The sequence below is a fragment of the Conger conger genome, chromosome 12 (assembly GCF_963514075.1).
Source record: "Conger conger chromosome 12, fConCon1.1, whole genome shotgun sequence".
Classification (NCBI taxonomy): domain Eukaryota; kingdom Metazoa; phylum Chordata; class Actinopteri; order Anguilliformes; family Congridae; genus Conger; species Conger conger.
The window spans coordinates 2574728-2587262 of record NC_083771.1 but is presented as its reverse complement, the minus strand read 5'-3'; the positions used below and the strand labels follow the sequence as shown (position 1 = coordinate 2587262).

At 55.1% G+C, this 12535-nt stretch overlaps 9 non-coding genes across 9 annotated transcripts; all 9 read left to right on the top strand.

Moving 5' to 3' along the window:
- Window positions 1–303: 303 nt before the first annotated feature.
- LOC133106046 (U5 spliceosomal RNA) lies at window positions 304–420 on the top strand. Its single transcript, XR_009704225.1, has one exon. It is a non-coding gene; the product is annotated as a U5 spliceosomal RNA (small nuclear RNA).
- A 432-nt stretch (window positions 421–852) lies between these two features.
- LOC133106243 (U2 spliceosomal RNA) lies at window positions 853–1043 on the top strand. The gene has a single exon (XR_009704412.1). It is a non-coding gene; the product is annotated as a U2 spliceosomal RNA (small nuclear RNA).
- A 7384-nt stretch (window positions 1044–8427) lies between these two features.
- LOC133106242 (U2 spliceosomal RNA) lies at window positions 8428–8618 on the top strand. The gene has a single exon (XR_009704411.1). It is a non-coding gene; the product is annotated as a U2 spliceosomal RNA (small nuclear RNA).
- Window positions 8619–8990: 372 nt separating this feature from the next.
- On the top strand, window positions 8991–9107 carry LOC133106045 (U5 spliceosomal RNA). The gene has a single exon (XR_009704224.1). It is a non-coding gene; the product is annotated as a U5 spliceosomal RNA (small nuclear RNA).
- A 432-nt stretch (window positions 9108–9539) lies between these two features.
- On the top strand, window positions 9540–9730 carry LOC133106241 (U2 spliceosomal RNA). Its single transcript, XR_009704410.1, has one exon. It is a non-coding gene; the product is annotated as a U2 spliceosomal RNA (small nuclear RNA).
- Window positions 9731–10102: 372 nt separating this feature from the next.
- On the top strand, window positions 10103–10219 carry LOC133106044 (U5 spliceosomal RNA). The gene has a single exon (XR_009704223.1). It is a non-coding gene; the product is annotated as a U5 spliceosomal RNA (small nuclear RNA).
- Window positions 10220–11072: 853 nt separating this feature from the next.
- On the top strand, window positions 11073–11256 carry LOC133106493 (U2 spliceosomal RNA). The gene has a single exon (XR_009704517.1). It is a non-coding gene; the product is annotated as a U2 spliceosomal RNA (small nuclear RNA).
- A 364-nt stretch (window positions 11257–11620) lies between these two features.
- Window positions 11621–11737, top strand: LOC133106043 (U5 spliceosomal RNA). Its single transcript, XR_009704222.1, has one exon. It is a non-coding gene; the product is annotated as a U5 spliceosomal RNA (small nuclear RNA).
- Window positions 11738–12169: 432 nt separating this feature from the next.
- On the top strand, window positions 12170–12360 carry LOC133106240 (U2 spliceosomal RNA). The gene has a single exon (XR_009704409.1). It is a non-coding gene; the product is annotated as a U2 spliceosomal RNA (small nuclear RNA).
- The last annotated feature ends 175 nt before the right edge of the window (window positions 12361–12535 follow it).

Sequence of the window (12535 nt, the reverse complement as noted above, 5' to 3'; positions counted from 1 at the left end):
CCCTGTTTGTTTGTTTGTTTGTTTGTTTGTTTGTTTGTTTTTTTTTGTATGTATGTAAATTGTGTTGTAAATAGGGTGAATATGTGCCCTTGTTGTAAGTGTGCTTGCCTCTGTTTTTTAGCAAAATGATGTAGTTTTCTGTGCGGGACGTAACTGTTTGTTGTCATTGCGCTGTCTCGCTTTTCCCACCTTCCCTCTCGGATTGTCTGTCTGTCCGGCCGGCTGGCGGCAGTGGCAACCCCGGGTCAGTGGGAGTGGCTGGGAAGGGGGCCGGAGGCGCCTGGTGCGCTGAAAGGTCACATTTCGCTCGGGTTTCTCTTCAGCACGCACAAATCTTTCGCCTTTTACTAAAGATTTCCGTGGAGAGGAACGCACCTGAGTTTGTGCTATTTTTGGATGCTCCGTCCACAGGGCGGGGCAACTTCGAACGGTTTAAGGACAGACGGCAATGTGCGACAGGTATGCGGGTTGCTTGCGAGTCGCCGACTTGCTCGTTTCTGGCTTATCGCCTGCTTGCCGCGTGCGATCGATGCCCCGCTCGCTAAATAGCTTTGGTCGCTGCCTAGAGAGCAGCTATTCGGTAAGTGACTCGGTAGTAAGTACGTCACAGCGTACTCGGTATGTGTCGAGTGTTTTTGGCGGCTGTGCCTGCCAGTGGAGGACAGTGGATCTTGGTGGGAGGAGCCAGCTGAGTCCGGTCGTTACGGTAGCTCGCCGACCGGCCAGTCAGTGCGTGCGCAGGGTTCTTGGGAAGGCGGGGAGGGGGGCCGGCCCCTGGGCCAGGTGGCGTCTGCCCCGAGCGCGGTCCGGGGCCACCGGGAGGGCGCCGTCGGCAGGGGCCCGTTTGCGGTTATCGCTTCTCGGCCTTTTGGCTAAGATCAAGTGTAGTATCTGTTCTTATCAGTTTAATATCTGATACGTCCCCTATCAGGGGACTATATATTAAACGGATTTTTGGCACAGGGAGTCGGAGAAGGAGCTTGCTCCGTCCGCTTCAAGCATCGACCCGTTATTGCAGTGCGTTCGGGAACGGTGCGCCTCTCCAAGTTTTGTGCAAAAAAAGGTTGTGTTTTGTTGTCCTTTACTAGGTGGGTGGGTTGCCCTGTTCTTCCCCCTGTTTGTTTGTTTGTTTGTTTGTTTGTTTGTTTGTTTTTTTTTGTATGTATGTAAATTGTGTTGTAAATAGGGTGAATATGTGCCCTTGTTGTAAGTGTGCTTGCCTCTGTTTTTTAGCAAAATGATGTAGTTTTCTGTGCGGGACGTAACTGTTTGTTGTCATTGCGCTGTCTCGCTTTTCCCACCTTCCCTCTCGGATTGTCTGTCTGTCCGGCCGGCTGGCGGCAGTGGCAACCCCGGGTCAGTGGGAGTGGCTGGGAAGGGGGCCGGAGGCGCCTGGTGCGCTGAAAGGTCACATTTCGCTCGGGTTTCTCTTCAGCACGAATTAACCTGTTGCCTACCACTGGCTTGCTAGTGGTAGACAAGGGGTTTTCGGCTGTTTCTTGAGAGGCTTCTCAGAGCTTGTGTCCCTTCTCTCTCTCCCTTTTTCCTCCCTTTCTTGGCTCCTTCGCCCCCCTCTTTTTTCCACCTGGTTTTTCCTCCTAACCTGACGGGCTGCGAGTTCCGTTCCCAGTACGTGGCTTGACCGCGGCTGGTGCGGGCTCGCAGTTCACGGACCACCCCCGGAACAGCTGTGCCTGGAGCGAGGAGAGAGTACCAGTGGCTTGACCGCGGCCCTCTCTGACCTCCAGGTACCCCAGGGCCTGTTGGGAGGAACCAACCAGGTGGCTGGAGAGAAGGAGCGAGGGAGCTGATCCAGGAACTGCGGAGGGAGCTGCCGTTGCCAGAGCCTGCCACCAGAGGGAGCCGGACCCAGAGGAGCCTCGAGGATCCGGAGAGCCAGCCAAGAAGCCCGGGACTCCACCACCTTTTCCTGGACTGAGGCGGCGACGAGGATCCTCGAGAGCCAGCCAGCGGAGGCAGAGACTCGCCTGGAGGCCACCCTGCCAGAAGACTCCCGCCATCCGGAGGACGAGCTCCACTGCTGCAGAACGCTTTTCTGCCGGAAGCCAGAGGCGAGTACCAGAGCTGCCCGGAGAGAACGCCCGGAAGGGCTGCTCTCCGGGCCTGTACCAGCCTTGCTGGGCCTTCGCCGGTTGCTCTCTCTGCCTCTGGTTTTTCAGGCCCTGCAGCAGATCCAGCGGGACCCCTCCGGAGGACGAGGCGTGCGGAGCAGGCAGAAAGGGGGATCCGTGGACCTCCCCCCAGAAGACGGCGGCGCCCTTTGGATCCGGACCTGTTTGCTGCGTGCCGGACCAACGCTTGGCGCCCCCCACCGGAAGGGAGGTTCACTAGCGGCAGGGGAGCTGAACCATCGGCCCCCCTTGCATGTTCGGTCCCCCTGGGACAGGCCATCAACCTCAGGCGATTCTTGTTTCTCTGCCTACAGCTGGACTCCGGCCCCCAGCAGGAATGGCGACGGCGGCTCAGCCAGGTGTGCGGCGCCACAATGCCGTCCGGCTAACCCTCCTGAACAGCGGAGAGGGGGGCAGCAGCGACAGGGTAGGCCCCCTGGTGGAGCAAGGGGCGAATGGCGCAGCTGTGGAGGGCGCCACCGAGCCAGCGTCCACTAGGGGGGGAACCAATGCTGCTGCCCCAACAGCCAACAGCCAGAGGAGAGTGACAGGTATGACCCGCCTGGAGTTTAGCCGGGCAGTGCTTCAGCGAGCCATGGGCTTCGTGCCAGGCGACCTGAACTGCCTGGTGAAGGTTCCAGGTAATGCTGATATTTTTGAAATTAGCTTTAAAAACGCTAATGTCCTGGAGAGGTTCTGGAACCTCTATAGAGAGGGGAAGGACAGGTCTCCCCTCAACAACTTTCAAGTTGAGCCCCTGTCCGACACGGAAAGCAAAGTGGTCACTGTGCAGTTTTTTAATGAAACTGTACAGGACCACGATGTGAGTACGTGGTTGGGCAGGTATGGGAAAGTAAAATCTGAAGCCAGGAGGGTCCTGGATGAGGATGGAGTCTGGACCGGGGCCAGGAAATGGCTGGTCCAGCTCAAGTCTGACCCCTCTGCAGTGGGGGGGGTATGTCACATCCCCAGCACCATCACGCTGGGAAGACACCGGGGCGTGGTGTTTTATTACGGCATGCCCAAGCTGTGCAGGAACTGCGGCGAGTTAGGTCACTTGGCCGCAGCCTGCACAGTGGTCAAGTGCAAGTCGTGTGGCGGCGAGCACGAGACCAGGGCGTGCCGTGACCCGAGGCCCTGTAATCTTTGCGGGGTGAGGGGGCATCTATTCCGGGATTGCCCCCTCTCGTACGCGAACAGGGCCCGGAGCACCGCGCCCCCACCACCGTCAATGACTGCCCCCCCTCCCCCACCCCACCCTACCCCCACACCACGCATTAGAGCACCCACCCCCCCTTTGCCCCAGCCTGACAGCCTAACCCCCACAACACAAACACTACCAATCCTTCCCTGCAGCACAACACCGGCAACCCCCACCTCAACAGCACCCCCTGTTACCCAACCCACTGTCACCACAGTTAAAGAGGAGCCTGACTCTGACACCCCCATTGTGGTGGAGGGGTCAGACTCCTCATCTGCAGAATCGGACACAAATTCCATCACTCCGTGGCAAAAACCGAAACGAAAGGGGAAAAGAATTCGATCACCCACAACAGCCAAACCGCAAAATACACCCAGCCAGCCTCCAAACCCAGCAATAACACGCCAACCGATCAATGCCAAAAGACACACAGTACAATCTAATAAAAAACCGGTACACAGTCCCAAATCCTTCGCCAGGCCTAATACCCTTCCCAAACCTCCCACTCATCCACCAAAATCAGTACATTACAAGGAAAACCTACAAAACATCGGCACACTTCACCCCCACTCTATTAGGGACCAGCCAGCCCCCGGTCCGGACTCTCAAAGGGAGGCGACAACATCCCCCTCCTCCCAGGCCCTCCTAGGCCCTGGGGGGAGGCCTGGGGCAAAAATAACCACCCCCACCTCTCCAGGACGGAACCTCCCAGGCAGTCAGGAGGGGAGACCCATGGGAGAACATGGTCAGGGGGTGAGTAGGCGCCACAATAACCCGGATACAATTTTCAACACAATCAACCAAATTTGTCAGAATATGGCTAACAGCCATACTGGATCACCAGACACCCAAAAACAATAAAATATCATGGCATACAACTTTACACTTACCACACTTAACACCCGCAGTATCAGACACCCCGATAAACGCACCACTGTTTTCTCCATTCTATCACAGATCCCCTCAGACGTCGTCCTGCTCCAGGAATGTGGTATTCCGTTTCGGGAGTGGGATGGCGTTCTGGGGGAGGAATGGAGAATGGGAGACTCTCTCTGGTCTGGCTCAAACATCGCCAGAGCTGATGGGGTCGGCACGTTGATGAAAAATCCCTATGCTAAAATAACAGCACACAGCATTGTGGAGAGTGGGCGAATCCTCGTCACCGATCTCGAGGTCGGGGGTTCCCCACTCAGGGTCATCAACGTGTACGGTCCCACCAGCGTGGCCGAGAGAGTCTCCCTATTTACTAAACTACCACCACTGTTACACTGCACGATGCCCGTCGTCGTAGGGGGAGATTTCAACTGTGTTTTAAGAGATGAGGACCGCAGCAAACCAAGGCCGGATCGCTCCGGCACCCTGCTGCGGTCCCTCATCGAGGATTTCTCCCTCTGCGACGCCGGGGGCGCCTCTCCTCCCCAACACACTTTTGTGAGTTCCTCTGGCTCCTCCTCATCCAGAATTGACATGTTTCTGCTCTCCCCAGGCCTGAGGGTGCACAGCTATTCCACCAAGGCGGTGCACTTCTCGGACCACCACATGGTAACCGTGTCCCTGGTCTGGGAGAAACCTATAACCGTGGGTAAGGGGCTCTGGCGGATGAACATCAGCCATCTCCAAGACCCCCAGGTGCGTCTCTCCTTCTCGAGAAGATACCTGGAGTGGGTGAGTCTGAAACATCTCTTTGACTCCCCGGTGGAGTGGTGGGAGATGGTGAAGGAGCGAGTGCGGGGCTACTTCCGGGCAGTCGGGCGGAGGAAGGCGAAGGAAGGGAGGGCAGTTTTTGAACGCCACAATGCTGCCCTCCAAAGACTAAGCCTCCTCCAGTCCCGAGGCCTGGATGTCAGCAGCGAAATTGCACAAGCTCGGCAGAGCCTCACCACCCTCTACCGGGAAGAGCGGAAGAAACAGACCTTCCGCTCCAAACTCCAGGGCCTCCAGGAGGATGAGAAGTGCACGCGGTTCTTCTTCCGCAGGGCACGAACCAAGACGAACAAAATCTTGTCTCTCTATAACAGCAGAGGTGTGGTGGTGTCTGAAGAGGCGGAGGCCCGGGAGGTGGCCAGGGAGTTCTACGAGGGCCTTTACAGTGAGAGGCCCTCAGACGGGGCTCTCATGGACACCTTCCTGGGCTGCCTGGACAGACGCCTGGGAGATGAGCAGATGGAGGCGGAGTTGAGCACTGAGGAGCTCACCAGGGCCGTGCACTCCCTGAATACACACAAAGCTCCGGGCCCTGACGGAATCCCAGCTGAGTTTTACCAGGCTCACTGGGATCTCCTGAAGGGGGACGTGGCGGAAGTGTTCAGGGCTGCGTACAGGGAGGGGCGGTTAGGCGCCTCACTGAGACAGAGCTCAGTAGCTCTTGTCCCAAAGAAGGGGGACCTGAAGGACCTCCGCAACTGGCGGCCGATCAACCTCCTCTCAGTCGATTACAAGATCATGGCGAAGGCGCTGATGGGGAGGTTCCAAGGCCTGATAACATCGGTGATCGGACCGGACCAGACCTGCAGTGTGCAGGGGAGGTCCATAAATGACAACCTGCTCCTCGCGAGGGATCTAATCATCCACTCCGGGGAGCGGAGGTCCCCCTTGTGCCTTCTCAGTCTCGATCAAGAGAAGGCATTTGACCGGGTGAGTCATGTGTGCTTGGAGAGAGTGCTAGAGAAAATGAACATTCCTGGCCCCCTCCTGCGCTGGACAAAAATCTGTCTGACAGACATAACGGGCAGAGTGGTTGTCAATCGACAGCCCTCTGCCCCGTTTGATGTCAGGTCTGGCGTCAGGCAGGGGTGCCCTCTAGCATCTCTCCTGTACGTCATCTACCTGGAACCGTTCCTCCAGGCCATTAGGGCCAATCCAGGGGTGGTGGGCTATCCACTCCCTGGAGCGGGGGGGGAACGGCTAAAGGTGATGGCGTACATGGACGACATTGCCATCGTCGCCACAGACAGTCGTTCTATCGCTTGTGCCACCAAGGTGTTGGACGACTTCTGTGTGGCCACTGGCGCCCTGGTCAACAGGGACAAGAGTGAACTGTTTCTGTCTCCACATTGGAGTGAGGAGCTGACCGTTTCCTTCCCTGTGCGTAGGAATACCATCAAGCTCCTGGGGGTGACCTTCCAGGCTGACGGAGGAGGGAGAACCAGCTGGGAGGGAGCCCTCCGCCACGTCCAAAATAAAATCAGGAGCTGGAGTGCACGGCCCGTGACCATGGCGGGTAAGATCCTTGTCCTGAAGGCAATTGTCCTACCCATTCTGCTCTATGTGGGGAGGGTGTTTCCCCCGGACAAAGCCACCGGGAAGTTAATCACCCGGATGGCTTTCCGCTTTGTCTGGGGGAGCACCATGGAAAAACTTAAACGCGTCACCCTCCTCAAAGAGGAGCGGAATGGGGGGCGGGGGGTCCCAGACATTGTCAACATCATTATGGTGCAGGGTCTGGCCACCCTTGTCCAGAATGCAGGGAAGGTGGGTAAGGCCTCTGGTACCTTTGCCAGGTACTATGCCACCCCCTTCCTCAGAGCAATGGGCTTGGGTGTGCTGGACCTCACCATACCTTATAGCTGGGACCCCCCCTACGTCTACCGAGCCCTGAAGGACTTTGCCTACAGGACGGATCTGCCCAGGGCTGGCCTAACCTCGTGGAGCTATAAAATGATTATGGCTCATTTAAGATCTGGAGAAATTGTAACGCTCCCGAGGGGGGGGCCAGACCTGGACCCGCAAGTCATCTGGGCAAATGTAACACACAAATGTCTTACAAACAAACAAAAAGACATTGCCTGGATGACAGCCCATAGGTGTCTCCCCACCAGAACATTTATGTATCGCCGGCACTTAGCCCTGACTGAACGCTGCCCCCACGGATGCACTGACTCGGAACACATTCACCACCTGTTCTGGGAGTGCTCCGTGGCCAGGCGGGTCTGGGGCCTTGTTTGTTCCTCTGTCTCCCTAAGCAGGTTCCTGCCGAGGTCCTCCCTGATGGCTGAGGGCATCCTCTACGGTCCGCCGGGGGGATGCAAGTCCACCGTGCTCCAGCGTCAGTGGAGGATCATCAATACCGTGAAGCAGGTCCTGTGGGAGACGAGGAACATCAAGGTCTACCAGAAAACATCTGTAGACCTGGTCACTCTCCGGAGGAGGATCCAAAACCTCCTCCAGGACGGCATTCTGGTGGACACGCACACAAACAAGAACCTGGCGAGAGAGAAGTGGGGGGTGGACCACTGGAAAGAATTCATCATCTAGCCCACCCCCCCCAAGGGACACAGAAGGGACACAGAAGCCTCTCGGGACAACCAAACCTGAGCGGAATGGATTCTTTCTTTGCTATTTTTCTCGTCTTTTAATTCACCTTAATTTCTTTATTGTTGAAATTGATTTTGTTAAGTTTTGTAAGGTCTCTTTGGAATATTTTGTAATCACTCTTTCTTTAAGTTTGTTTTCATTCCTTTGATGTCTTTGTTTCATTAGTTTAAGTTTTTGATTAAATGATTATTTTGTGTTAATTAGTGTGTTTTAAAAAAAGAAAAAGAATTTTAAAATGTAAAGAAATGTAAAAAAACCAATAAAACCACATTTTACTAAAGATTTCCGTGGAGAGGAACGCACCTGAGTTTGTGCTATTTTTGGATGCTCCGTCCACAGGGCGGGGCAACTTCGAACGGTTTAAGGACAGACGGCAATGTGCGACAGGTATGCGGGTTGCTTGCGAGTCGCCGACTTGCTCGTTTCTGGCTTATCGCCTGCTTGCCGCGTGCGATCGATGCCCCGCTCGCTAAATAGCTTTGGTCGCTGCCTAGAGAGCAGCTATTCGGTAAGTGACTCGGTAGTAAGTACGTCACAGCGTACTCGGTATGTGTCGAGTGTTTTTGGCGGCTGTGCCTGCCAGTGGAGGACAGTGGATCTTGGTGGGAGGAGCCAGCTGAGTCCGGTCGTTACGGTAGCTCGCCGACCGGCCAGTCAGTGCGTGCGCAGGGTTCTTGGGAAGGCGGGGAGGGGGGCCGGCCCCTGGGCCAGGTGGCGTCTGCCCCGAGCGCGGTCCGGGGCCACCGGGAGGGCGCCGTCGGCAGGGGCCCGTTTGCGGTTATCGCTTCTCGGCCTTTTGGCTAAGATCAAGTGTAGTATCTGTTCTTATCAGTTTAATATCTGATACGTCCCCTATCAGGGGACTATATATTAAACGGATTTTTGGCACAGGGAGTCGGAGAAGGAGCTTGCTCCGTCCGCTTCAAGCATCGACCCGTTATTGCAGTGCGTTCGGGAACGGTGCGCCTCTCCAAGTTTTGTGCAAAAAAAGGTTGTGTTTTGTTGTCCTTTACTAGGTGGGTGGGTTGCCCTGTTCTTCCCCCTGTTTGTTTGTTTGTTTGTTTGTTTGTTTGTTTGTTTTTTTTTGTATGTATGTAAATTGTGTTGTAAATAGGGTGAATATGTGCCCTTGTTGTAAGTGTGCTTGCCTCTGTTTTTTAGCAAAATGATGTAGTTTTCTGTGCGGGACGTAACTGTTTGTTGTCATTGCGCTGTCTCGCTTTTCCCACCTTCCCTCTCGGATTGTCTGTCTGTCCGGCCGGCTGGCGGCAGTGGCAACCCCGGGTCAGTGGGAGTGGCTGGGAAGGGGGCCGGAGGCGCCTGGTGCGCTGAAAGGTCACATTTCGCTCGGGTTTCTCTTCAGCACGCACAAATCTTTCGCCTTTTACTAAAGATTTCCGTGGAGAGGAACGCACCTGAGTTTGTGCTATTTTTGGATGCTCCGTCCACAGGGCGGGGCAACTTCGAACGGTTTAAGGACAGACGGCAATGTGCGACAGGTATGCGGGTTGCTTGCGAGTCGCCGACTTGCTCGTTTCTGGCTTATCGCCTGCTTGCCGCGTGCGATCGATGCCCCGCTCGCTAAATAGCTTTGGTCGCTGCCTAGAGAGCAGCTATTCGGTAAGTGACTCGGTAGTAAGTACGTCACAGCGTACTCGGTATGTGTCGAGTGTTTTTGGCGGCTGTGCCTGCCAGTGGAGGACAGTGGATCTTGGTGGGAGGAGCCAGCTGAGTCCGGTCGTTACGGTAGCTCGCCGACCGGCCAGTCAGTGCGTGCGCAGGGTTCTTGGGAAGGCGGGGAGGGGGGCCGGCCCCTGGGCCAGGTGGCGTCTGCCCCGAGCGCGGTCCGGGGCCACCGGGAGGGCGCCGTCGGCAGGGGCCCGTTTGCGGTTATCGCTTCTCGGCCTTTTGGCTAAGATCAAGTGTAGTATCTGTTCTTATCAGTTTAATATCTGATACGTCCCCTATCAGGGGACTATATATTAAACGGATTTTTGGCACAGGGAGTCGGAGAAGGAGCTTGCTCCGTCCGCTTCAAGCATCGACCCGTTATTGCAGTGCGTTCGGGAACGGTGCGCCTCTCCAAGTTTTGTGCAAAAAAAGGTTGTGTTTTGTTGTCCTTTACTAGGTGGGTGGGTTGCCCTGTTCTTCCCCCTGTTTGTTTGTTTGTTTGTTTGTTTGTTTGTTTGTTTTTTTTTGTATGTATGTAAATTGTGTTGTAAATAGGGTGAATATGTGCCCTTGTTGTAAGTGTGCTTGCCTCTGTTTTTTAGCAAAATGATGTAGTTTTCTGTGCGGGACGTAACTGTTTGTTGTCATTGCGCTGTCTCGCTTTTCCCACCTTCCCTCTCGGATTGTCTGTCTGTCCGGCCGGCTGGCGGCAGTGGCAACCCCGGGTCAGTGGGAGTGGCTGGGAAGGGGGCCGGAGGCGCCTGGTGCGCTGAAAGGTCACATTTCGCTCGGGTTTCTCTTCAGCACGCACAAATCTTTCGCCTTTTACTAAAGATTTCCGTGGAGAGGAACGCACCTGAGTTTGTGCTATTTTTGGATGCTCCGTCCACAGGGCGGGGCAACTTCGAACGGTTTAAGGACAGACGGCAATGTGCGACAGGTATGCGGGTTGCTTGCGAGTCGCCGACTTGCTCGTTTCTGGCTTATCGCCTGCTTGCCGCGTGCGATCGATGCCCCGCTCGCTAAATAGCTTTGGTCGCTGCCTAGAGAGCAGCTATTCGGTAAGTGACTCGGTAGTAAGTACGTCACAGCGTACTCGGTATGTGTCGAGTGTTTTTGGCGGCTGTGCCTGCCAGTGGAGGACAGTGGATCTTGGTGGGAGGAGCCAGCTGAGTCCGGTCGTTACGGTAGCTCGCCGACCGGCCAGTCAGTGCGTGCGCAGGGTTCTTGGGAAGGCGGGGAGGGGGGCCGGCCCCTGGGCCAGGTGGCGTCTGCCCCGAGCGCGGTCCGGGGCCACCGGGAGGGCGCCGTCGGCAGGGGCCCGTTTGCGGTTATCGCTTCTCGGCCTTTTGGCTAAGATCAAGGGTAAGAGCCATGATGGTTCATGGTTCCCCTTGGGTCTCTGCCTTAGGCCTGGAGCTTGCCAGATCGGCTCTCAAGCCAGGCTTCGGCCTGGTGGTGAGGAGCGATCGGGGGGTTTTATTTTTTTCCCTCCTTATTGTATAGTTAGGACCCTACGGGGCTAGAGTAATACCCTACGGGGTTTGAGTTGTACCCTACGGGGTTTGAGTGAATACCCTACGGGGTTTAGCGGATTGGATTTATGGCTAAACGGGAATTTGGATTTGGACGGGGATTGATTTGGAGAGTGATTTGGATATGGTTGCGATTGTATATATGTATATAAGGAGTAGTTTAGAGGAGATTTAGTAAAAAATAGGTAAAACTCTGAGCCAACGCTAAGGCCTTGACTCAGAGCTTCACCACAAAAAAAAAAAAAAAAAATCTGTTCTTATCAGTTTAATATCTGATACGTCCCCTATCAGGGGACTATATATTAAACGGATTTTTGGCACAGGGAGTCGGAGAAGGAGCTTGCTCCGTCCGCTTCAAGCATCGACCCGTTATTGCAGTGCGTTCGGGAACGGTGCGCCTCTCCAAGTTTTGTGCAAAAAAAGGTTGTGTTTTGTTGTCCTTTACTAGGTGGGTGGGTTGCCCTGTTCTTCCCCCTGTTTGTTTGTTTGTTTGTTTGTTTGTTTTTTTTTGTATGTATGTAAATTGTGTTGTAAATAGGGTGAATATGTGCCCTTGTTGTAAGTGTGCTTGCCTCTGTTTTTTAGCAAAATGATGTAGTTTTCTGTGCGGGACGTAACTGTTTGTTGTCATTGCGCTGTCTCGCTTTTCCCACCTTCCCTCTCGGATTGTCTGTCTGTCCGGCCGGCTGGCGGCAGTGGCAACCCCGGGTCAGTGGGAGTGGCTGGGAAGGGGGCCGGAGGCGCCTGGTGCGCTGAAAGGTCACATTTCGCTCGGGTTTCTCTTCAGCACGCACAAATCTTTCGCCTTTTACTAAAGATTTCCGTGGAGAGGAACGCACCTGAGTTTGTGCTATTTTTGGATGCTCCGTCCACAGGGCGGGGCAACTTCGAACGGTTTAAGGACAGACGGCAATGTGCGACAGGTATGCGGGTTGCTTGCGAGTCGCCGACTTGCTCGTTTCTGGCTTATCGCCTGCTTGCCGCGTGCGATCGATGCCCCGCTCGCTAAATAGCTTTGGTCGCTGCCTAGAGAGCAGCTATTCGGTAAGTGACTCGGTAGTAAGTACGTCACAGCGTACTCGGTATGTGTCGAGTGTTTTTGGCGGCTGTGCCTGCCAGTGGAGGACAGTGGATCTTGGTGGGAGGAGCCAGCTGAGTCCGGTCGTTACGGTAGCTCGCCGACCGGCCAGTCAGTGCGTGCGCAGGGTTCTTGGGAAGGCGGGGAGGGGGGCCGGCCCCTGGGCCAGGTGGCGTCTGCCCCGAGCGCGGTCCGGGGCCACCGGGAGGGCGCCGTCGGCAGGGGCCCGTTTGCGGTTATCGCTTCTCGGCCTTTTGGCTAAGATCAAGTGTAGTATCTGTTCTTATCAGTTTAATATCTGATACGTCCCCTATCAGGGGACTATATATTAAACGGATTTTTGGCACAGGGAGTCGGAGAAGGAGCTTGCTCCGTCCGCTTCAAGCATCGACCCGTTATTGCAGTGCGTTCGGGAACGGTGCGCCTCTCCAAGTTTTGTGCAAAAAAAGGTTGTGTTTTGTTGTCCTTTACTAGGTGGGTGGGTTGCCCTGTTCTTCCCCCTGTTTGTTTGTTTGTTTGTTTGTTTGTTTGTTTGTTTTTTTTTGTATGTATGTAAATTGTGTTGTAAATAGGGTGAATATGTGCCCTTGTTGTAAGTGTGCTT